Genomic DNA, 26,590 nt, shown 5'->3' with positions numbered 1-26,590 from the left:
CTTTTGATTATGTGTATTGCTTTTCGAAAGATGGAGAAATGACCCTTAATACAAACTGTTTTTGTGGGTTTTTAGAATACCCCGATTACAAGAACCATGTTTTCCTTTCGTGTTTTTCCTTTGGCTTTTTTGCTTGCTAATGATTGATGCTCTCTCTTCTTCTTTTCTTTTTTTGTTTCGTTCCAGAGCCCCCTTTCGAATACTCTCTATTTTTTTTGAATCCTTTTTTTCTCTCGAATGTTGCTAATGAACCCCCTTTTATCGTTGAAATTCCCTTCGTTCTTATCTCCATTGTATTCACCGAATCCCCTTGTCATCCTCTTCATTTTTCTTTGTTATTTGGTGAAATATTGACATGTTAGGTATGATTTAGGTGATACGCTCTTGACTTTGCTGATATTGTTTGTTTTTTTTTTTTGCTGTTCGGTGGCTGACATGAGTGATGGTGATGATTTGGACGTGTTCAACAATGGCTCAGGAGTTGACGGCTGTTGAAGATATTTAGGATTTTAAAAACCTATCCTTTTAGCGATCTGGACCGTTGGATAGGTCCAGATCCAATGGCTAAGGCAAGGTGGCACTGGCAGTTATAATTAGGGTAAAATCCTAATTGGGTTTGGGTTGATATTGTAGTGGTAGACTGCTGGTTCTATCTCCACTTGGGCTTGTATTGTCTGTAATGTAGCCTGCAAAAAACATAAATTTGTATTAATAATAATAATAATAATAATAATTTAATAATATTTTTTTGACCCGGATAAAAATGGGTGTCTACAAAGGGAATCAGAAAAAAAACCAGAGAGAAAGATTCGGGTGAAGATCAGAAAAAAGTGATATCTTGTAATCATTGGAAAAAATAATGTAATCATCCGAAAATCATCAATACACAGCAAAAAAAAATCAGATTCATAAGCAGCATTTTTCTCAAAGGTATCTTTACATTGCATGCAATTTTTTATTTATTTATTTTGATTTCATTCGAAATATAGGATACAAAAAAAAACTTGTTTTACCTTCGGTGAGTGACGGCCGATCGGAGAAGGGATCGTCGGTTCACGGTGACAATTGGATGGTTCGAGAGTTATTTTAGGAGGCTTTTGGTATATTTTTTTATTCTAGCTCTCGGTTTAGGGACTAGGAAAATAGAGGAGACTTGGGGTTTCGTTGGAATAAGATCCGGCCACCAAGGTGCGGTGGTCGACCGTTATTCTGGCATGAAGAGGAGGTGCAGCCGAGGGGGGTTATGAAGGAAGGTTGAAGGAAAAAGAGAGAAAGAGTGAAGGAAGAGAAGTGTAAAACGGCTAGGGTTAGAATTGTTAGCCAAAATATGTTATATGATATATAAGCTAATAGTTGGGTAAATTTCACTAAGGCCATTTAACCTTTGCCGTGTTTTACATTCTGGCCATCAAATTTTCACATAAAATCATGCTTAAACCCTTTAACATTTAGCGCGTTTTTACAAAACGGTCACCAAATTCGTGTGTAAAATTGTGTTAAACCCCTCGTAATGTTACTGTATTTTTACATTTGGGTACCAGAATCCCCTCCTTTTTTATTTATTTTATTTTCAACACTTTAGTTCCATTATTTTTAATTTAGTCATTAATATGTTACATCCCATGTTTATTTATTTTAGATTTCGGCATTTTACTTTATTTTTTTTCTTTATTTTAGTCATTGACTTATTATTACTAATATTTTATTTCAGCCCCTATGTACATATTTTTAATGTTAGGTATTCATTTGTATCATATGTAAGGTCCAAACATACGTTTAAATCTATTTGCTATAAATTATCGTTGTTATATAAAATGTGTGAATATTGGATTTAACTAATTGATATCATAACTTTCCAGCTTTTCATCATATTATTGAAGTATTAGGTAAAGGTCTTGTTGCATTATTATATGATATTAGTATTGTGTTTATGCTACTTTTAATAAAATAATTATTTGTTATTATAATACTAGCTTTTCACCATTTCATGCGTTAGGTAAGTTGCATTATTATATGATTTTTTTTAATTTAATTTCCATTTGCGTAAGTTGAGATACCAATTCTCTAACTTTGTCAAAAGTTAGGCCACAAAGCCTAATCTGAAGATAAGAGAAGAGCTAGTTGTAATTAAATGAATATTTATTTTTATAATAATAAAAGTTTAACGGTTGAACCTTAATTAAAAAAAATTGTTATTTACATTTATAATACTTATATTATTCAACATTTTTATTTAGACTTTGGTTTATTTTGTAATTAATGTTTAGCCATATTAGTTTTGTTAATATCATCTTAGTCCCTTGAATTTCTATTTTTACTGTTTAGTCTTTTAACTTTCTATTATTGCTATGTTTTGTTCATCGATAATTATAATTTTATATATGTTGTATAAACTATGTAATTGTGAAATTTTATTTCCACTTTGTTTGTAAATCATTATGGTAATTAATATACAAAAATAAAAAGAAATTTCAATGTGAGGAAAATGTATGAAGATATATCCCAACTACAAGAGAATTTATCTTTTTGAGGATTTTTTACACAATTGTCATGTTCAATAATTCTTTCTTTGATTTATGTTATTTATTTTGAATAGTGTTCACCTTTATTTGTTTTACTTTTATCAAATAAGTATGTTTATATATATTTATTATCTTTATAATTTGGTCTATGTCGTTTATATATATTATATCATATTATTCATATATGTGTGTATATATATATATATATATATAAATTAATTTACCCTTGTATATTTATATATATTAATAACGTCTATTTTATTTTGTTTGACTTTATTTATTTATTTCATTTTATAAGATGCTTAATTTATATTCGAATTGCGTTTTTAATCAATGAGGAAAGAATATTCTTTATGGATAAGAAATAGTCGAAATAGTTTTTCCAATAGAGAATTGCTAATCTCGAAATTTCTTTTCAAGTTAAAGAATTTTTCCTAATATTTAGTTCGAATCAATTAATTAAATTTCAATAAATAAATCATAATTTAATCTTATATTCAATTCAGAATTTCCACTATTACGACAACGTGTAAGCGACACAGTACCAATTTTGGGCGTTGTAGGGGTGCTAATCCTTCACCACGCGTAATCGATTCCTGAACCCGTTTTAAGTGAATCTTTGGTAAACGCATACTAGCTTTTGTCTTAAAAAATAATTTTTTTTAAAATTGTTTTTAAAAGACGTTTTTAGGTATTCGACCTACCTAAATCAAAGGTTGATGGTGACTCTTTTCGATTTAATTCAAATTAATCCGAATCATCAAATTTTCCAAAATTAAAGTCGTAAATAGTTTTTAAAACAATTAAACGATTGTCCCCGCCGAAAAACGGTTACGACACTAGGGCTTTCGAGTTTCCTCTATAACCAATTGCCTTAGTGGAATAGCTCATCTTTACGAATTTAATTTCTTAAGATTGTCAAGAAGAACCTGTTATAGTCTAGGTGTTTTTGAAAGTCAAGGGATCTCATCTTTAGAGTTAAATTTCCAAACAACTGACCTAAACTAGATTGGCTTACTCGACTATTCCATCTGTGAAGATCATTATCATCACTGAACATTATAAATAAAGGTATAAACCAATCAATTTTACAATCTCATGTGCTAGTTGCCCCATTCTGTTCACTCTTAATACGTGTCTAGATGCCAAACCTTGGATGGACTCATCATGAGAAGAGAAAACTTAGCTCGGTAAGAGAAAAACATGTAGTCTGATGTATCTTTTAAATTAGGACCAAGGGGTCTTTGTTTTACAGGGTTCAATCTTGTCATTTGTCAAAGATTTATAACCTCAATTATTAAACATTTTTTAATTAAGGTGATATTCAAGGAATTCAAGATTAAAATTTGCTCATTTCCTAAGAATGAAGCATTTTATTTAAAATGTTTAAACATCAAGTGACTTAAAAATGTTCACACATAAAAAGTACGAAAGAAAAACAAGTTCAAACAAGATGATATGCTTGATAATACAACAAAATTCCTGACGGATGCCCCATCTGACTCTCGATCAGAATGCCCCATTACATATTGAAAGTGAATGCCCCTGAGTCGATCAGATCTTGGACCTTACGTTTCAATGCCCCATAATTTTCAATGGTGTGCCCTGAGCTCCCAATATGATAGTTGCATACGGTGTTAATATCATAGCCTTCAGGATATGGGGCCTCTCTAGGTTTGGATTGAACTGGAGTCACAAGATTCTTCTCAACTAGCGTTGGGAGTAGCTCCTCATATGTCATTGGGATTGGAATGATGCAAATCTTTTCTTTCCTTGGTTCTCTCTGAGTTTGTTTAGAAGTACCAGACGGTACAGCTGAAATAGTTTTTGGACTTGAGATCGTAACACCTTTGTTGGCGTTTTAGGTGCTGACATTGTTGATCTCTCCCTCAATTTTCCTTGTTTTATAGCTAGCTTGATCATCTCACAAGCCATGACTAGATCTGAAAGTTCCCGATGTAATTGCCACTAGGTGCCCGAAGTAAGGTGTATTCAGGGTTTGTAAAAACAACTTTTTAGTTTCCTTTTCATCCAAGGGTGGATGAACTTGCACAGAAAAATCCCTCCAACGTTGTGCATATTGTCGGAAACTCTCGTTGTGCTTCTTCTCCAGTCCTTGTATCATAACCCGGTCTGGTCTCATTTCGTTAATATGCTTATATTGTTCTAGAAATGACTTGGCTAAGTCTTTCCAAGTCTTGGTATGGGTTCGGTTGAGCTGGTTGTACCACCGGATGGTTGAGCCCGACAGACTCTCTTGGAAGCAGTAAATTAAGAGTTGGTCGTTTCTTCCATATCTTATCATCTTTCGACAAAACATGGTGATGTGTGCGGATGGGTCGCTGTTCCCGTTAAACTTCTCGAATTCTGGGGGCTTGAATTTTGGAGGAAGAACCAAGTCCGGGACTAGACTAAGCTCCGCGGCATCGACTCCAGGGTAGTCATGATCTCCTTTAACTACCTTCATCTTGTCCTCCAATTGCTTGATTTTCTCTTCCATCTTCTTTGATTTGTCCTCTTCGTCCGAATCCAGTATATGATAATAACCCAAATTGTTCTCAAGGTTAAATACAGAGGATGAGGGCTTCGCTTTTGCAGCCGATGAGTCTTTTCGAAGTTCCGGTTTGATTTCAGGTGAAACAACCACTTGTGGGGTAGGTGGTATAGTTACCCCTTCCGGTGAACCTGCCCCATGCGCACTGGTATGTTGTAGGCCAACTAACTTGGAAATGATATGATCAACCAAAGATTCTTGGTTCTTCATGATTGTATTCAGAGTACTCAGACTACTCTGGTTTATCTTATCTTCAAGTTCTTTTTGCAATTTTGCCATATTCTCCTCGATTTTCTTGATTCTTGCTTTCATCTTCTTTTTTTAGGCGGGTGTTATATGGATGAGGTGCGTCCAATGCTTGAGGTGGTGTATCCAGTATGTGTTCCTTTTTGATGAGACATGCTTCTGTTAGATAATGCGAATGCAAAGAAAATAATAAAATGCAAAATATGTCTAAATGCATGATCACTACAACAAATTTATCAATTTATGACAAAATTTCTATATGACATTTTGTATAATGTCACAAAATATACTTTAAAGGTGACGATTTTTAATTTTCGTCGCATTTAATGATTAATGATATATCTTTTATGACAATTTTAAAAAAAGTCATTGATTTCCGTCACTATATGTTTGGAGCCAAAATTTGCCTCCAAAAAAATTTGGTGGGAAATATTTCAATGACGTTTAGGTAAAATGGTGACGTTGTAAAATCGTCTCCAAAGGAATAAAAGTATTAGTGACTATTTATTATTATGACGATTTGATATGAAATAGTGGTGTTACAAATTTTTCACCAATAAACTTTATATGTGACAATTTATTTGTCATCTTTTATAAGATATAAAAGGTGACATTTTATTTTTTCATAAAATAAGTTTAACATGACAAAAATAATTATTTGTCATTCATTGTATATCTCTTGTTTTTTATATGACGTTTAAAAAATATATAAAATATTAAAACTTTATTAAAAATTACTCTTGTGAGGTGAATTGTTGTGTTATGATGTCATAGATTCTTCTCGAAAGAACTGTTATATAGTGGCGTAGATCTCCATGAAGAAGAAGCGTTGTACATATATCTCCCGTTCGAAAACCTATGCTACATAATTTTTTATATTTTTAAATATTTGAATAATTTTAAAAATAAGAATGTAATATTTCATCATTTTTATCATGTTTTATAATTTATAACAATAATTAAAATTTCTTTCTATTTTTAAAATATTTTTAAAATTTTTAAATATTATAATAATATTTAATTTTTTATTTTTTAAATAAATTTCAAATTTTGAAAAAAATAGCTTAATTGGGCTTAAAATAATAATAATTCAATCAAAATTGGGGTTAGATGAACAGTCATAATAATTTAGGACTTAATTGAATTTTATAATAAAATATTAAGGTTGTGATAAATATGAAATTCCAAGACTAAAATATAAAAAATAAAAAGTTGAAATTCTAAAAAGTTAAACCTAAATTGTTTAATGACATACGTTGCAGTTTACTCATATTTATTTAGGATTAATGTTCTCTGTAATTGTTCAATTTCTCCGAAATTGCTAAAGGTAAAATCATATTTTATTATTGGAAATTAAATTAAATAAATATATCTAACCCTAACCCACCCTTTATGTAGAAAAGGAATAAACCAAATTCTAAACTTCATCATCCTTTCGGTCTTCGCCGTTTGCGCCATCACCGGTGAACCATGCCTCCGTTCACGAGTCAAGCACTCCTTGTACAATCGTGAACACCATAACATTGTGATCAGTGCCTATCCTCGTGTCATTCAATCATCTTATTTGAAGTCCCCGCCGGTGAGCTCTGATATTCCGTCCGTATGGTTTCTTATTGTAAGTTTTTGTCTTGTATTCTGGTATTACTTAATTGATATGATATTTTTTTCTTATGGAAAAACTGTTTACAATGGTTCATCAATGGACAAATCGTTGTGGAATCTGAATAACTACGCCTTCACTTATCCAAATGAGAAACTTGGGAATCAAGATGGTCAAAAAGACATTGCGGGGATAGCAACAATGTTGTGTACAATTGTGTCTAGAATTGTTGCAATGCTTTATTTTTTCTTTTACACTTATGATACTGATTTTATCATTTGGTGTTTCTATTTGAACAAGTGATGTATCATCATAAAAAACATTAGCATTAGGGAAAATCTAAGTGATCATGTCTGAACAAGCTTCTTGTCTGATGTTGATTTCTTTGAATGGGTAATACTTAATAGGTATTGTTTAATACTGTTTAATATTGTATTGTTTAAGTGATCATAACATGGAATTGAATCATCACGTTATTGGGGGACATGTGTCTTTTAAGGACATATGTTCATATATATATATAATCATACAATTAACTGGTTTTTTATTTTTTTTCTAGAAAAGGTTTACTAATTGTTGCACAGTATCTTACAGTTGTTAATGTTGCTCTAGGATGGGGTCGTAATTGATATCCATGAAACCAAAGATTTCTTGGTAAAAGCATCGGATGTCCTACGGTAGATCCTCATTGTTGGAGTTGGAGGAGAAGAATTCAAAGAAATGGAGGTATTTACTATTGAAAGCCTTTTATATCCATTTAAGGGAGAATGGCTACTTCATAAATTATCTTTTTGTTGGCGGGTACTTGAGTCAATTGATTTATCAAGTTAATCTTTTTTACAGATTTTAGATGCTGACAAGGGGGAAAGACTTGAAAGTTTAACCGGAGAAGTTACTTCACTCCATATTGTTCAATTGTTCCATTTAGATATATACAAGGTAAGCCATCTACTCGTTTCAATTGAACCATGTTAACATGGATTAAAATGCTTTGTAGTTGGGATATAACAATCGTTTTTCATTGCATGTGATGAAAACGTGATTATTCCATTCAATGTAGTAAAAGGCATCACATAATTTACAATTAAAAAAATAACTTTAGTTTTATATTGATATAAGTGGGGGTTTATTATAACATGACATTATTGGGGTTTAGGGCTTCTCTGCTCTATCAAAAATTTGCTTCTCACTTTGTTTTGGGTTTTTTGCTGTAGTCATCTTGATAAACTTTATTAAGGATATGGTGGTATGAAATGTGGATACATCATTCCCATGGAAATGGCAATACCCTTTCTACATTGGCCCATACTTTGCTATTGATATGTGCACAGGAAGTTTGATCTTATTCGTCTGGGAAAAGTTAAACAAGGAAAACACAGATGCATTTGACCTAGAAGTCTCCTCATATCTTATCTACTGGGACGGTATATGCTAGTTTTCGAGTTCAATACTTGCTCTTGCCGAGTATTTCTTCAAGTAAACTTGTTATTGGTGGTACGAATGAAGTAAATTCTTCTTCCATGGTTCCAATATTTGCAAATCCGTTCTGGAAGGAAATTGTGGTATTGTCAAACCGATCCATCTTGAATTCGAGATAATGTTGGAATTGTTTGATATTCGTTTGGAAGCAGTTCTAGTGATAGAGTTTGTTCGAGAAATTCCTCTCAAGTCATTATTGTAATTTATTAGAAGTTTTTTCTTTGATTGTAATTTATAAAAACAATTGTAATTAGTTGTAATTTTTAATTTTTTTGGCATTTGTAATTTATAAAAAGTTTTGGTATTTTTTGTAATTTATAAAAAGTTTGGCATTTGTTTGTAATTTATAAAAGTTTTGGTCTTTATTGTAATATATCAAAATATTATTTTTATTTTTATTTATATAAAATTTTAGACTTCTATTGTAATTTAAGTTTTTATTTTTTAATTTTTTTAAAATTTAAACAAAGAATTACGACGATCTTTTCTTCGCCGTTTATACAGTAAAAATTTAATATTATTAGTGACAATATGAATGATTACTGACAAAATTTTATTTCATTTAGTGACGTAATTAGTTGTCACGGAATACAAATTATAATGTGATGTTATACAAAAACGTCATTATATGTTTAACAATAAGTGACGATAAAAAGATACATCGTTACGCTAGACATTTAGTGACACACCTAGGGTGACGAACGCCATGACGTCGAATTTTATGTCACAAAATACAAATAGTGGCGTAAATGTAAATTTCAATGACAATATTTTCAACGTCAAAAATTAACAAATTTTTTGTAGTGGATGCATGAAATGCTCGAAGCATTGATCCAAAAAAAGTGCTTGTTATTATGAATAACCCTTATTGGGACAAATGTGTTTTATCTTTTAAGAGACAAAAATATCCTGACAGCTTCTGGCATGTTGACTAGTCTTCTGTCTTCGTCTTTCACCGGTTGAATAACCTGTCGAACCACTCCGGCTTCTCTGGATGAACCGTGAAAATGTTGAATTGTTTTTTGGTACTGGCCCAAGAATTCTCGAATGACTGCATCTCCGGCATCTATCCTTAGAGTATGTTCCCAACGAATACATCATTGGAGCCCTTAATTGGGAGGAACTATGTGAAGTTCATTAGTCTATTTCTTGAGTTCATCAGCAATGGTTTCCAATTTCAGCTATCGTTTTGCCATTGTTGTCTTCGAAGGGACTCCCAAGATCAGTAACCTTCGTCTTGCCCCTACAACTTCAGCTAGTCAGTTCTTCAAAGATAAACTTTCATTGTGCTTGATGTAGACCCGATCCATTGTGAGTCCTTTATAATGCAGTAGAGTGATATACTCTTCTTTGTGGGCACCACGTCTTCTGGATTGAATATAACACATAGTTGTCCAGCAGACTGTCCTCTGTATTTTTATCTCTTGTATTACAACCCCTTTGTCCATTAATTCAGATTATTTGAGTTTTAACAAACACGTTTTTTGTGGATCAACACCTCTTTTGAATGATGAAAATGATAAGAAATGAAAAAGAACAAAAATGAAAGGAAAAAGTTAGTGAGATAAGGATAATAAAAATGATGAAAATGAAAAGTCCTACCCCACATGATATCTACCCCACATGCTTATATTCCTACTCGGACATGATCTCTATCCCGGATGCTAATTTCAAACAAATCATAATTGCATATTTGTCTAGTTCGTATGCTTTGAACAGAAAATAAAGCAGGAAATAAAAATAGCCTAGGGTTTGAAATGAGGCTTTGGGGTGGACTCTAATTCTCTGTACTCTCCCGATTTAGGTTCTAAAAAAAGGTACTCGAGTTCTCCTTGTTGGTACCTCTTGGGCTTGCCAGACCCTTAGTCCTAAGCCCATCACAGGCTTGTGTGGACTAAGTTAAACTCGAGAGGATATATTCCCTTAAGTCTATGCGGAGAATAAATTCACACGAAGTCATAAGGTATATGAATCCGAAGGCTACTTGCTAGGCATATGCGGTGAATAAATTCACATGAAGGCGTCGCTTTCACCCCCACTTAAAAGGGTTCGGAGCTCGGGTATAGAGCTTGAGATAGAAAATTTTCAAAAAATCTGAAATCATTGGAAAAAAATGTCAGTACAACTATTTATTTGAAAAAAAAATCAAAGATAAATAATAAGAATCGAGTAAATAAGTTAAAATTTAAACTTGTAATTTTCGCTAAGAAAGACAACCGAAAATTAATTCTGGCTTGACTCACTTACCTGTCCCCAGTGGAGTCGCCAATCTGTCGTAACCGTCTTTTGGTAGGGCCCCAAAATTGGGCTTCGACTTGAAATAATTGGGTTGGGAGTCGCCACCGACCACTTTAAAACGAATTTAGGTGGGTCGGACACCATCTTACCTCATCTGCGTTTTTAGCAGAAATGTATCAGGTTTAGGAGTCGGTTACGGTCAAGGAAGGATTAGCACCCTTGAACCGCCCTTTCGGTGCCAATTAATTTACCGGTTGTCTTAGTTGCAAAAATTTGAAATTTAAATTAAAATTTAACAGCCCCGATTAAAATTACTTACAATTGATTGATTTGAAAGCGTACTCTTAGAGAAGTCAACAAACGTGTTAGAAAAAAGGTAATAAAAACTAACAAAATAGAAAACTGATAAAATGGAGAAGATAAAATAAATCGAATAAAAGAAAGACAAAGAGAAGAATAATAATAAATTAACGATAACAAGTAAATTAAATAAAAAATAAAGAAACGAAAAGAAAAATAAATAAATAAAATAAAAGACATAAAAAATAAATAAAAAGCAAATGAAATAAATAAAATACTAGAAAATAATGGTGAAAATAATATATACATAGTAAATAAATAAATAAATGCAAGAGGGGAAAAATATAAAATAAAATTAAATAAATAAAATAGATATAAGATAAACGAAATGATAATATGTATATATGTATATATATAAAATAAATAAAAATATAAAAAAATAGTAAATATATATATAAATTAATAAAACAGATAATGAAAATTAACATATATATATGTGTAATCTAAAAAAATATTTATACTAAAGTAAAAAAGAAAATGCATAAAATGTAAAAAAAATATTACATAAAAAAGGAAAAGAAAAATAACAAAACAATTAAATAAAATGAGTAAGAAGGAAAATGTGTGTATAAATAAAGTTAAATAAAAATAATAATAATTCAAACGTAAATGTAAGGAACCAAATCAAAAGTAAAAAAATGATATCTTTTATTTCCTTTTCGGATCGTTTACAATAGCTTTGCCTTTGTATTTTCTGTGTTTTCCTCTGTATTTTGTATGTAAATCGTGTCTTACAAATAGGGAGGATTACATGTATTTATAGTGAAAAAACTAACTATTTTTATAATCCTATTAACAATAGAATCCTAATGCAACTAGACTCCTTGCTCGGTTGTTGCATGTTTGTTGGTGTGGTTGTTGTTTTAAAAGATATGGTGATGGAAGAGTCCTCCTAGGAGAGGAACTCTTGCTAGTTTTATATTTGGAAAATAATAATAATAATAAGAAAATGGGTGTCTACATTCATATCTCCAAGTTTTTAAAGTCATGCCTGCTTAAAATTGATACTTAGATAACCAAGCACTCCACACTAGAAAAATAACAAAAAAATCAGAAATAAATCATATAAGCTCAATTTCCAGAAAAATACTTCTAGAAGTAAAACAAATATTGATACTAACAAACCATAAGGGAAATCATAAACAAAATAAAGAAAATCAAATATAAAAAGACCCACACATTTAAATTACTCATTTAAGAAATATATTAGATATCACAAAACTAGTACATTTACATATTTCCTTCCCACAAGCACATGTGCAGAAGCCGTCCATTAACATTAGCTTATCATTTTGATTGTTCAAAATGCAGATTATACTTGACGCAAACTATAGTAAACTGAAGGATTGCTATTGATGAATATTTATTAACATTTTTTTAAACCCAGAATGATAATGCATGTGAGATAAGTCCTACCTTCTGCTTCTCTGCTTCTTTCAAAGTTCAGGGCATAGTTACATCAAGCATATTCATAACTACTTGTGCAGTTTGTAAAACTTGCCCTATTTCACCATCTTCAAGTTCAGCTTCCTCTTTGACCAACTCTCCTTCAAGAGGTTTGGTCTGTGTCGACAAATCTTTGAGTGAATCTTGTCCGGACTGTAGGTGGATGCTAGCAGCTGTACCACCATCTTCTAACACGTCTCTTGTAGGACTAACGGAATAGTCATTTATAGAATTTGATCTAGAAAGATCCAAAAGCTTCTTCGTGTTTCTTCCTTTACCAGCCAACCTATCTTCTGTGAAAGCTAAGCCTGTAGCAGGAGAACTTGGCACTAATAAAGGGTCACTCCACATCTTTTTCATTAACACAGTGTGGGAGAGGTGGGATTTAAGGAGGAGGAGAAATAACCTGGGGAAGAAGAGAGGGTGGGTTAACAGCAGTGAAATGCCACATCAGCAAAATTAACGGGAGGTAACGGCAGAGACAGAAATGAAAACAAACTAAAAGTTTGATGACTGTATTGCAAGTTTCAAAAGTTTAGTGACCAAAATGTAATCACCGTAAAAGTTCAAGAACAAATTAAAATTTGATGACTGTATTGTAAGTTTCAAAAGTTAAGTGATCAAAATGCAAGCATCCTAAAAATTCAAGGATACTTTATATATTTTATCCTAATTTTTATTTGGCACAATGACGTTGAGTGATTAGTGATTAGTGACACGTGTTATGTCGTCCAAAATATAAGCATCCTAAAAGTTGAGGGACTACTTCATTTACACTCAGGATTGCACTTAAAGATGGACGATCACCTGGAGGTGTGTTAGCTCCAAAATAAAGACTTGACTTTGAGAAATTAACAGTTGCCCCGATGCTACACAGTAAGCATGAATAATATCTTGCACCTTTGAAAACTCTCGAGTAATACTATAGAGAAAAAAGAGACTGTCATCCGCATATAATAAATGGGTAATTCGTGGTGTCGAACGACAAACTCGTAGCCCCCGTAGTTGGTTGGCTTGTTGCGTACTATGTAGGAACGAAGATAAACCTTGCGAGCAAAAAAACAAACAAAAAGGGTGACAACGGATCACGTCGGCGTAAACCACGTTCTAGTTGGAAATGTTCCGTAAGACTTCAAATCATTCGGACACGATAATTGACCGAAGTGACACATGACATAGTGAGCAAACCAAAGTCGGAGTAACATAGCTTGAAGAAACGACCAGTCAACCTGATCATAAGCCTTCTCTATATCAAGCTTCAACACAGTCCCACGACTGACACTTGGGGGAGCCGTTTTAATATAATAAAAAGGCTCATGAGCCACCATCACATTGTCGGAAATGAGTCGATTCGGGACAAATTCGACTTGATTTTCGTCTATGCATTGAGGAAGTAAAGACTGAAGGCGGTTAACTAATGCCTTCAGCACCGTTTTATAAACCATCGTACATAATGAGATGGGTCGATACTATCGTAAAAACTCCAGACGGCCATCGTTGGTATTGGCACAATGATTGTCTCATTCACTACATCCATGGGGAGCCTACCTTCCAGCAGATCGAGGCACAAAGTAAGAAAATCTTTGCCAACTAAATCATAAAAGGTTCTGAAGAAACTGGTCGGCAGTCTATCGATTCTAGGAGCCTTATGGGGATGAACCTGTAAGAATGCCGCATGGATTTCATCACGGGAGTAAGGAGCAGAGAGGGCAGTATTTGTCTCTACAGATATCACAGGCATGACCGAGTCCAACAGATCTTGAGAGAGAGTGGTAGTGGCCACATGATAAATAGCCTCAAAAGAGTCACGAACCTCTGTCATGAGTGAATCACTGTCATTTACCCATGAGCCATCCTCACAAAAAATGCCGTGGATATGATTTTACGTCAACGACCAGAAGACTTCACATGAAAATAAGCAGTGTTTGAGTCCCCGTTTGCTAACAATTGAACACGTGACTGTTGCTTCTAATAGATTTCTTTAAGGGACAACCTCTTCATCAAATCATCACGCATCAAGGTGAATTCACGAAGTTAGGCATCAGTCAAAGGCTGATTTAACAAATTATTTATGCTTTGCTGAAGAGTGTGAATAACATTCCAATCTTCAATCTTGCTTCTCATTCTGCCACCCTTTCAGGTTCTGACCAACTGCCGCTATCTTTACTAAAGTAGAACCAGAATTAGAATCCCATGCAGCCTCCACCCGCTGAATGCACCCCGGGTCATCACGCCAGCACTTTTCAAACCGGAAATAATCCTCCCTTTGTATTGATACCGAAACCAGAGCTGGGGCTGTGTCAAATAGAATGTAACAATGGTTGGAGGAATCCATAAACTCACTAGAAAAGACCCAATTAGGAAACAAATATTTCCAAGCACGTCTGGACAAAAAGAGATCCAACTGTTCACATATAGTCTCTGATGTCATACCTCGTCTGTACCATGTAAACTAGACCCTAATCGGACGCATATCCCATAAATTATTATCATCTATACAGTTACAGAAAGCTCCCATGTCAGCGCAAGACCAGCATCGACCTCCAAACTTTTCAGAATGTCCCAGAATCTCATTAAGATCGCCACCTACCGCCTACGAAAGATCTGATTGATTGCGAAGTTGGTCTATATCAAGCATTGCAGGAAATGCAAAGCTTAGAAATCTCAAGAAGAAAACAAGAAAGTATTTTATTGAAATAACTTGCTTTACATATCACCTATGCCTATTACTTATAGCTCACTTACAACAACCTCTAACAACTTAACAACCTTTAAAACGTTTCCTAACTGCCTTCACACGCTGACTAACTACATCCATCAAAAGCCTCTCAACTCACATGCATGAAATGCTTTAACCCATTTGCATGAGCTACCTAAGGTATCTCAACATTCTCTCCACTTTTTTTCTTCTTTTCTCTAACAAGGCAGCATCCGCAGTTTTTTCTCGAAACTGCTCAAACATTGGCTTGGTTAGACCATCGGACACCTGGAACCCAACAGGAACATAGCTAGCTCGAAGCACACTAGCTGCAATCTTCTCACGAACAAAGTGTACATCCAGTTCAACATGCTTGGATCAAGCATGACATACCGGATTCATGCTCAAGGCAACAACACTCGTGTTGACACACCAAATAACAGGTGCATCATGCAAAGACAAACCAAGATCAAAAAGTAATACAGTAAGCCAAGTAGCTTCTGCAGCAGAGTCAACAACACTCTTGTACTCAGCTTCCATTGTTAAACGAGAAACAATTTTTTGCTTCTTTGAATTCCGCGCAACCAAACATTCTCCAAGGAAAACACAATATACATACATGGACCTGCGATCACTAGCATCACTAGCCCAGTCAACATCCGAGAAGGCTTTGACACATAACCTAGCATCACCATTTGAAAACACCAAACCGTAATCAAGTGAACCTACCAAGTAACACATGATACGTTTGACTGCCACAAAATGAACTTCTCGTGGAGACTGCATGAACTGAGCTGCTTTATTTACTGCAAACACTATATATGGTCGAGTATGACAAACATATAAGAGAGCCCCCACAACAATACGATACTCTCAAGCATTTGTCATTAGATCACTAGCCTGATCAGCAACCTTTGCAGCAACCATCGGAGTGCACACAAGCATTGCTTGACTCATGTTAGTTTTCTTCAACAGCTCACATATGTAAGCACGGTGACTCAACATCAAACCAGTACCAATCCTCTTAACTTCTATTCCCAGAAAATATGGTAGCTCATTTAGATCTTTAAGTGAAAATTGAGTACTAATCATATGAATGACCTAAACAACAGTTGCAACCGAGGTTCCTGTGATTATAATGTCATCTACATACACTAAAACATATATATAGTAGTTGTCTTGAATTCTAACGAACAACGACACATCTGCTTTTGACTAAACAAACCTTAGCTCCAAAAAACTGGCTTTAAGCTTTTCATTTCAGTTACGTGGTGCTTGGCGAAGGCTATAGAGTGCCTTCTACAGCTTACACACCAGTGGAGTACCATCTGCAGCACAATGTTCAAACCCTGGAGGCTGCTGCATATACACATCTTCGCTCAAATCACCATTTAAGAATGCATTGTTGACATCAACCTGTCTCAAGACCCATTCTCTTGCAACAACCATGGTTAAAACATATACACCGTTGAGAACTTTACAACTGGGCTAAATGTGTTCTTGAAATCAAGCCCAGGAACTTGTGTGAACACAGTCTAGCCTTGTACCTATGCACAGACCCGTCTGGGTTTCGTTTAAGTTTAAACAACCACTTACATCCCACCATATTCCTGTCATCAGGTACGGGAACAATAACCCACATGTCATTCTGAATTAACGATGAATTTTCAGCATGAACTGCATCAGTCCATGGAGTTGACTGAAGAGCTTCTTCAACAGTTGATGGCATAACATCATCAAAAAACGTAATGTAAACTTTTGGTTTAAACATTCCACACTTACTGCTAGTCAACATAGGGTGACCGTTATCAACTGCAATCCCTGTTTGGTCATCAGGTAGTGGCTGCGTCTCCATAGCAATTTCAGGAACATTGGGCACCTCAGGCACAGTAGCAGACCCATTATCTAAACCAGATCGTGCAGAGCATTGTTCAGGAGTATCTATAGACAGATCAACAATATTTAGAACTTGACGAGAAATATTTACCGACTGTCTGAAAGGCTTATCATCAGCAAATGGGAAACACCATTCATCAAACTTCACATGACGAGAAACAATTACACGGTTATCAGGTGTTAGACAGAGAAACCCTTTGTGTTGAGGGCCAGTACACAAAAACATGCATGGCTGAGATTGAAAATCTAACTTATGACTGTTGGACGGTAGCAGATGAGGAAAGCATCGACACCCAAACACCTTAAGTGAGCCATAATCAAGTTTCTTGTTGAACATGCACTCAAAAGGAGACCTTCCAGCTAGTGCCTTTTAGGGCAATCTGTTAATCAAATCAACAACCATAATCACTGCATATGACTAGTAGTTAATTGGCATGGAAGCCTGTGCTAGCAGAACTAGAGCAAGCTCAACTACATGCATGTGTTTACGTTCCACTACATCGTTTTGTTCTGATGTGTGTGGACATGTAACACGATGAGAAATGTCAGCTTAAGTGAGTATACAAGACAACCGACGATATTCACCTCCCCGGTTACTTTGAACAGCTAAACTTTTCAGCTCAAATTGTGTTGTCAAAAGCTGTTAAAAAATTGACATGCTTGAGTAGCTTGAGACTTATCCTTAAGTAGATACAACCATGTGTGCCGAGTGTCAGCATTTACAAAGCTAACATAATATTTATAGCCATTTGAAACAATAGGAGATGGCCCCCATAGATCAGCAAAAATAAGGTGGAAAGGTGACTCATACACAATAGTTGAATTAGAGAAAGGGAGTTTATGACTCTTTCCCATGTGACAAGCAACACAAATTTCATTAACCTTTTGCTCAACATTTACGTCAATCAGTTTGCATATTTTCTCAAGGGTTCCATGAGCAGGATGCCCAAGGAGCCTATGTCATAGATCATACAAACGATGTGAAGCAACAACACTATTAGCTTCAAAACAAGTACTCTTATTATTACTATCATCGACTTGAAACAAGTATAACCCATCCTTCTCATGTCCTTGCAGCAACACCTCACCAGTGTCTTCATCACGAACACAACAACGCGATGCATGAAATTCAAAATACACCTCATTGTCCCTAGCAAGCTTCGAGACCGAGAAAAGATTTTTAGTTATCTTAGGTACATAAAGAAGGTCATTCAACATCAAAGCTCGAGAAGAATAACACAAAATAGATTTACCAATGTCTCGAATAGGGAGTGAACCTCCATTACCAACAACGAGTTTACCTAGTCCTGAGAAATTCTTTTGATTAAGAACCTTAGTAGAATCAGAGGTTATATAATGTGTAGCCTCGGAGTCAACCACCCAGTGATCTCTCGTGCTAGTGGCAACATGGCTCTACTGCTGTGGGGAATAGCAGACCTGCGCCTCAGCACGAGTTTTTGTACAACACACGCAATCATCCATATGAACAGGAGTTGACTCCAAACTGGAGTAGTTTACAGATCTTGAATCACCACGAGTCACAGCACGATTAGTCGATCTACCAGTAAACATTTGATCGAACATGTACAAGCAGTCAACAACCAGATGGCCATTTTTCCCACATAACTGACACTGAACGCGTGGTCTACCACAACCCTGACCTCCAATACTAGATCCTGATCACCCATAGGTACGATCATGAAAGCCATGACCTAAAGTCTTCAAACCAGGACCAGACTAAGCTATATGAACACTCATCGAAATATAATCTTCTTGGAAATCAAACCCAGCAAGTTGAGTTTTTTTATTGATCAACATCGAACAGATCTTATCAAGAGATAAAGCATCTTTCATGGTGGTTATGAATGCAATATACGGCTGATACTCTCGGGGAAGGCCTTTCAATATGCTTGCAACATGCTCGGCCTGAGGAATTGCACTGTCACACGAGTCTAACGCATCACAGACTTCTTTTATGCGAGTAAGATACGTACGCATGCTATCACTTCCTTTCTTGAGAGAATGAAGTTTGTAGTGAAGGTTGATAACCGTTGTGGTAGATCGGTTCACAAAGAATTGCAACACCGTACTCTAGAACGTCGATGTCGTCTCCGCTCCAACAAACTAGGACAGCAAATGAGGGCTGATCACGGACAATAACCAAGAAGCTAGTGCATTGTCTTGTGCAACAAACTCTTCATGCAACTCATTCACCACCATGTCACCATTCTCATCCTCCACTGTTGCAAGAAGAGTACAAGCAGCTTCGGTTAGCAACCATTCTAGTCGATGACTGCGAACAGTTAACAAGACTTGTTGCTTCCAAAGTAGGAAGTTAGACTCATCAAGAATGATGTTAACCTTCTTTTTTGTAAAGGTCTTGCCAGCAGAAAACTCTATGAACAAGAGCATAGCACAACACACAGAAGAGACCTCAAGAACATCCAGCGAATGATACCATATCAAGCATTGCAGGAAATGCAAAGCGTAGAAATCTTAAGAAGAAAACAAGAAAGTATTTTATTGAATTAACTTGCTTTACACATCACCTATGCCTATTAATTATAGCTCACTTACAACAACATCTAACAACTTAACAACCTTTAAACCTTTTTTCTAACAGCCTTCACAAGCTGACTAACTACATCCATCAGCAGTCTCTCAACTCGCATGCATGAAATGCTTTAACCCACGTGCATGAGCTACCTAAGGTATCTCAACAGTCTACCAAAGACCACGTGGTTGCATGAAACGGAGGATTACTATTCCTATAGAAACTAGTGAGGCAAAAGGAGAGAGCACTCACCGTAACCACAAAGTCAATATGGTGATCGAAGAAAGAGAGGAGATCAATTTACACTGAAGAATTTTACAACAAAAACATACCAATACAAGTATCGAAACTAGGGACTGTAATATCCTAAAATCAGGGCTAGTGACTAAAATAGAAATTTTAAAACTTTGAGGTCTGAGTTTGAAATATTAAAAGTTTAGGGACTAAATTGGTAATATTTTGTGGATGATTGTTTAGTAAATATTAAGTGAAGTAATGGGTAAAATGGTCTTTTAAAAGGAAGGATTTTATTTTTCCCTTTATATATGATAATAATACGTGGAGATAGGGATAAATGAATGAAAGCTCTGGAGTCTTGGTTGGTTTTCTTCTTCTCCTCTTCCCGTGGCTCCATTGGTAAGGTAAGATGATCTCAAGTGAATGTTTCTTTTTATTTTTAAGTTGGGTTTAATTCTTGAGATGATAAGAAAGCATCGGTGAAGCTTAAAGTAGCTTAAAACTCTAAGATTATTAAGTTATAAAGGATTAAAGATGAGAGATTTTTAAGTAAAATCTTGGAAAAGAGTTAGTAATTGAATTTGGAAGTTAAATTTGACTTTTCATCAATCAGAATAAGAAATTAAAAGTGTTAGAAACAAATTTAGAACATGTTGATTTATTGGCTTGATTATTGAATTCAATTATGTATGTGGGATATTGGATATTATGATGAGTTAAAGTGATCTAAGTTGCTTAGAATAAGTGTAATTGAGCTTAAAGGACTAAAAGGAGGTTATGGTAAAAGAAATAAGTGAGTTTGGTAAGATTTTCATGTTAAAGAAGTGAATTCTAGGCTAGGGGTATCAGTATTGTTCATTCAGTACCAATACTTCAAAGAGAAAAGAAGTAGTAATTGTGTTAGGGTATCGATACTGGTTGAATGAGTATCGATACCTAAGGCGGAAATTCATATAATTGTTCATAGAGTATCGATATCAATGAGGAGGTACCGGTACCATAGTATATCAGTATCGATAAAATGTTAAGGGTATTGATACCAGGTAATATCGAATCTAATATTGGTATCGACATCGGAGAGGGTATCGGTACTGTGATGGTAGTATCAATACTACTTGAGTTGGAAAGGAGAAATTAGTGCTTTGATTAGCTTGTAATAGTAAGAATCTTTACAAGCAATTCGAATCCCGATATTTATTGTATTGTGTATTTGTGTAGATAACGATCGAGAGTAAAGTCCGGACAAATCGACCAAATAATAGTCCTCGAGGAAGAGATAAGAGATCGACATTGACTAGTGAGGCCAGGTGAGTGCATATTAGTTAGTATACGACGTTTAAGGGAAATAAGACTTGTGACGAATCTATTTCCTATATTAGAATGCATGAACTTATTAATGTAAGAATATGTTGATATGAGCATATGTGTAATATGTTGTTGCATGTGTTACATGTTTTGTATAAATGTATGCTAGTGTGATAAGACATATGAACCGATATAAGTGATCTATGTAATTATATAAGTTATATGATACTGGCATAAAGAATGATCTAAACATGTTATATATTAACATAAGAGATTAAGTGATATGAGCTATGTGACCATATGAGAATATGACATGAGATATATGATATGTGAATTATATGAAAATGTAATATGTGAAAGTGAACTACGTGACCATATGTGAATATGTGAAATGATATAAATGATAATGCCCATGTTACATGTCCTGAGAGCTAGAGGTATAGTTGGCATGCCAAGAGTCGAGGGTTCTAAGTGGTCCTTTGCGACATATATCTAATCCTATGGAACATATATGCAGTACTTTGGTACACTTATTTGGTTCATTGGAATTTGTATATGATTCTTAAGGAGTGGTCCTTTGGGACATAGTGGTCCTTCGGGACATAGTGGTCTTTCGAGACAAGTTAAGTGCCCCTAGTGAGAATTATACGAGCTGTGGTGACAACATATGTTCACAACCTCAATGTACTCACATATCTTTAGTTCTCACATGTGTACATGGGCTAACAAAGAGATAACAATAAACATAGTACGTGTGATGTAAATGCTTTTGTGATATGAAATGTGTTATAGAGATTATATCATGATATGTACATTGTTTGGTTAATAATGTTGGGTACAAGAGCTTATAACTGAGAGATATGATTGATAATAATGCTAATAATGATAAGAATAATAATAAGAATAATGAAATGATATGTATATGTAGGTATTTATGTTTTGATGTATAATGCATTCTATGGTTTATTATGATTACATGAAGTGTGAATAGTAGGAATTAGTAATGATATGTTATAGTAAGTTTATTTATGCCTTAATAATTCATCGACTTAGCGTGTGAGTGTTTCACACGTAGGTTCCAGAAAACGATAAGAGAAATTAAGAGGAGCAAGACAAGTCAGCATCTCCTTTACGAAGATCAGATTATAAAAGAGTTCTAAAATTTTATGTATGTTGTTTTATTAATTGTAGTTGACATTTACTAAGAGATTTGTATTGGATATGCTCTGATAGGCTTTGTAAAACCAAATATCTTTAATTAATGTAAAGTATTCATTTTCTTAAATTATGAATTTAAATTTTAATCAATTTGTAAAGAAAAGCATTTAGAAATTCAATGTGACACCTCGAACTCGGATCCGAGTCGGGTACGGGTTGGGGGTGTTACAGGGACAATGAGGCAGCCATACACATGAAGAAGAACTTTAATCAACTCCATCTGAGATTGTTGAAGTCAAGATTTGCATAGGAATAGAATGTCAGGATCTTTTCGAGATACAAGGAGCTCCAATGATCGAATTGTCTGTGGGTTCCCAAGGCGACGACAGTTCCAAGCTAAGATTTTCGTAATAATCGGCGGGGCTTGTTGCCAACCTTCGTCGAAGATGAAGATGGAGTCAAAACATTCAAAATCGATGAAGACCGTAGAAAAAAACCCCGGTTGAGTGCGTACACGCTTGGATGGTCATGAACCGTCAGATGATGCTAGATCAGGATTGTGCCGCTTATAGGATCGATCCCCTCTTGATCGTGTGTCGTCACCATGTGAGCATGCTTAGTAACGGTAAGGTTACCAACAGTAGACGACCCTGGATTGCTTGGTGAAGTTGACCTTATGTCCGGTCTCGGAGGAAGCAGAGTAACAATGCCCGGACGTGACCGATTCTGAGCTGAACCTGGTGGAGCCGGGATTCTCAGCCACTCGCCAAACTCCGCAAAGTGTGGACTGGCACTGGCTAACTGAGTACAAGCAGAAGAGACGTATCTGATTAGTCCGCAACTAAAACAGAAGTTTGGGAGTCGCTCATACTTCAACGTACAAAATCGAGGCGACCCATGCGCTCTACGTTTAATAGCAAGGCAACAGTATAGCGGTTTTGTAATATCAATGGACACTAATCAGCGCAGATAATACCCCATACGCCCTGATCCTGGTGGAAGATCAATTGCCATCGGAATACCCAAACGAATGCCAATAACGATGTCCATTGATGCAGACATCCACCCCAAAGGAATATCATAAATGCGCACCCAAATCGACAGCTTAGAAAAATCATAATCTGCCAAACTGAAACTCGGGTCATAGTTAGCTAGTTCAAATAAATCACCATTGAAGGACCAAGAGGATCTGCTATGGGCATACTGACGTGCCTCATCTGAGAGGAAAACACTCTGAAAATGTTTATCACCAAGAACCAATATCGAAGACGCCCGAGATGGACCCCATATACTATGAAAGACTCTGGTCACTGCGTCATTATCAACATTACACTCCGAGAAAATGCGGCCAACAAATGAATAATCGACGATAGGATTCTGATCTGCGGAGGCGGTAGTCGGGAGGATGACTTCCTCCACCTCATCAGTCGTGAAAAGAAGACAAGCCAGGAAATCATGAACTTCTTCAGCGATCCGAAAAGGAAATTCGTGAACCAAACGATTGCCTGGAAGAAACCACGACATATTGAATGTATTGTACAGAATCGACGTGTGCATGTACCATGCAACCGTCCCCGTTCGTGGGACTCCCACGTGTTTCCCTGCTGAATCCGTAGGAACTATCAAAAACCATATTTGATACAGTAATAACCGCCACAATCTGTCTCCCAAAATTGCCTTCTATTACTATTTGTCCGACAAACGAATTTGATGTACAAGCAAGGTAGAGAAAATGATCCCACGATCCACCAACGGTCGAGGAGAAGGACAAGTTGTGGCCGCCCTGATATGTCCTAGAAAAACTTTCCGCTAGGACCCGACAGAACACTCATTAAACAAACTTGTAACCATGCAAGGAAAACCATACCAATAACCTGCACCGGGACTGGTAAGATTGCATTGGTAGCCTTGCCACCCTACCACCCGGGTGTGGCCACCACCAGGGTGTGGCCGAGAGAGAGCATTTTAATTAATTAAAATGTCACATCATTAATTGAATATATGTTAAAATAACATGTCAATAACATATGTTTATTGTTAAATAACTAAAGATTTCCATTTGACATGAGTTGTTTTAACAAAAAAAATTAAAAAATTAGGAAAAAATATTAAAAAAACGAATTTGGATAAGATGGCCATTTATAGAAACGTTGGAGGGTAATTACATGACAACGCCTTTATATTTTTAACTCCTTTACTTTAAATAAAATATTAATTATGAAAATTTTCAATTTATTTATCTATTTTTGAATATGCTATATTGGTCTCGGGCTGAGAGATCGGAGATGAGGTTGTAAGCGTTTGGTTCGTTGGAATGTTTCTGAGGGGGTGTTTGGTTCAATGTTTGGTTGGCCGGGAATCTCATTCCCGGTAATGTTTTATTACCAATAGTAGATTTTTTGGAGTATATTACCGAGAATGTCATTACCTCCCTTCCCTTAGGTATTGTAACATTACCGGCGTTTTGGACTAAAATGCCCTTAAATTTTTATTTTTTTTTAAAAAATATCATTCTTCTGTCATTGAATAATAAAAATTCTACAAAGGTTAAATTACAAATTTATCCTTAAATTAGTTTAGATTTACAAAAAAAATCTATAATTAAAATTTTATAAGAAGTTCAGGGATTAATTTTTTTTTACCCTTTCATTAAACCTTTTTTATATTTTAAATTTTGTAAAAAAAATTATATAAATATTATGAATTTAATTTTTTAAAGAAAATATATAAATATTTTACAATTTGTAATATTATACAAATATATAATAAGGACAATTTGGTCAAATATACATTCCAATAATCTTTTATTCCTTTAACAAAACACGGTAATCTTACATTCCTGCTAAACCAACCAAACACAAAATACAACATTCCCAGTAATCCTATTCCCTGATAATCTTTTATTCCCACTGGTAATCTTACATTCCGTGAACCAAACGCACCCGGAGGGAATTGGAATCTGTGAAGGAATTGGAATGTCTCAGGAATTGGAATCCAATTCCATATTCTGTTTGGTTCGTAGACATGTCAGATGAATTTAATTTCAGTAATGTAAAATGACAGAATTGTCATTCTTGTTTTTTTGCTTTATTTTAGTTTGTTTTACAACTTACAAGTAGTAATATATTATAAAAAATTAAAAATTATTAAAATTTTATTTTATTTTATTGATTATTCATTTCAATAAATTATAAAAGTCATGCTAATAAACATCATAAGTTAAAATCATCTTAATCAAAATATGTTAATAAGTTACCAAAAGATAGAGCAATATTTCGATACATTCCAATCGGAGTATGTTAATTAGTTACCAAAAAATATACCAAAAACTATTTTTATTCAATATATGAATTAGAAACCCGACTCGACACGACACAAAATAATAAAAAAAATTATTTTTATTCAATAAAAACATTGACTTAATTGAAAAAAATTATATATAGAGGGGTATTATTGTAATTATTCCTAAATATATAAGGTAAAATTATATATTTTTTCGGGTCAGGTCCGGGTTTTTTCACCCTAAACCCAAACCCGACCCGAATATTACACTTAAAAAAACCCGACCCGACTCGAATATCACACTTAAAAAACACGACCCGAGTAAAATAAAGTTTCACCCGACCCGAATATATGAATTAGAAATTCGACCCGACCCGACCAGAAATAATAAAAAAATTATTTTTATTCAATAAAAACAGTGACTTAATTGAAAAAAAATTATATAGAGAGGGGTATTATTGTAATTATTGCTAAATATATAAGGTAAAATTATATATATTTTCGGGTCGGGTATTTTTCACCTTAAACCCGAACTCGACCCGACCCGAATATCACACTTAAAAAAACTGACCCGACCCGACCAAAATAAAGTTTCACCCGACCCGACCCGAATATATGAATTAGAAACCCGACCTGAAATAATAAAAAAATATTTTTATTCAATATATGAATAAGTTACCAAAAAATTGATGAGGGTACTATGATCAAATTTCAATTCCCTCCAACAAGAGAATTAAATTCCATCCATTTTTGGATGGAATTCACTTTTCCTCATTTGATGGAAAGTTGAAGCCGTGAGGGATTCTAATTCCCTTGGAAAACTTGAACTAAACATGAGAAAGTGGTGAATTGAATACCAATTTTCACAAATTCCAAGGGATTCATGTCAACCAAACACCATCAAAGGGAATTCTAGAATGGATCCAACAAATGGATCCAAAATAAGGAAAGAAGCCCACCTTTGGATGTATTTCTTAGGATTCTCATAATCATAAGCCACGACATGGAACGCATC

At 34.7% G+C, this 26,590-nt stretch overlaps 1 long non-coding RNA gene across 2 annotated transcripts; it reads left to right on the top strand.

Annotated features, from left to right (window-relative positions):
- The first annotated feature begins 6,713 nt into the window (after positions 1-6,713).
- Positions 6,714-8,562, top strand: LOC120185367. Of its 2 annotated transcripts, none has more exons than XR_005522117.1 (4): positions 6,714-6,901; positions 7,535-7,648; positions 7,766-7,861; positions 8,137-8,562. It is a non-coding gene; the product is annotated as an uncharacterized LOC120185367 (long non-coding RNA). The 2 variants fall into 2 exon arrangements; XR_005522116.1 differs by having other exon boundaries at positions 6,714-6,937.
- Positions 8,563-26,590: the final 18,028 nt, after the last annotated feature.

This window comes from Hibiscus syriacus, unplaced genomic scaffold (genome assembly GCF_006381635.1).
Source record: "Hibiscus syriacus cultivar Baekdansim isolate YM2019G1 unplaced genomic scaffold, ASM638163v2 tig00113099_pilon, whole genome shotgun sequence".
NCBI classification, from domain to species: Eukaryota; Viridiplantae; Streptophyta; class Magnoliopsida; order Malvales; family Malvaceae; genus Hibiscus; species Hibiscus syriacus.
The sequence above is the reverse complement of the archived record's forward strand: the minus strand, read 5'-3'. Positions and strand labels throughout refer to the sequence as shown.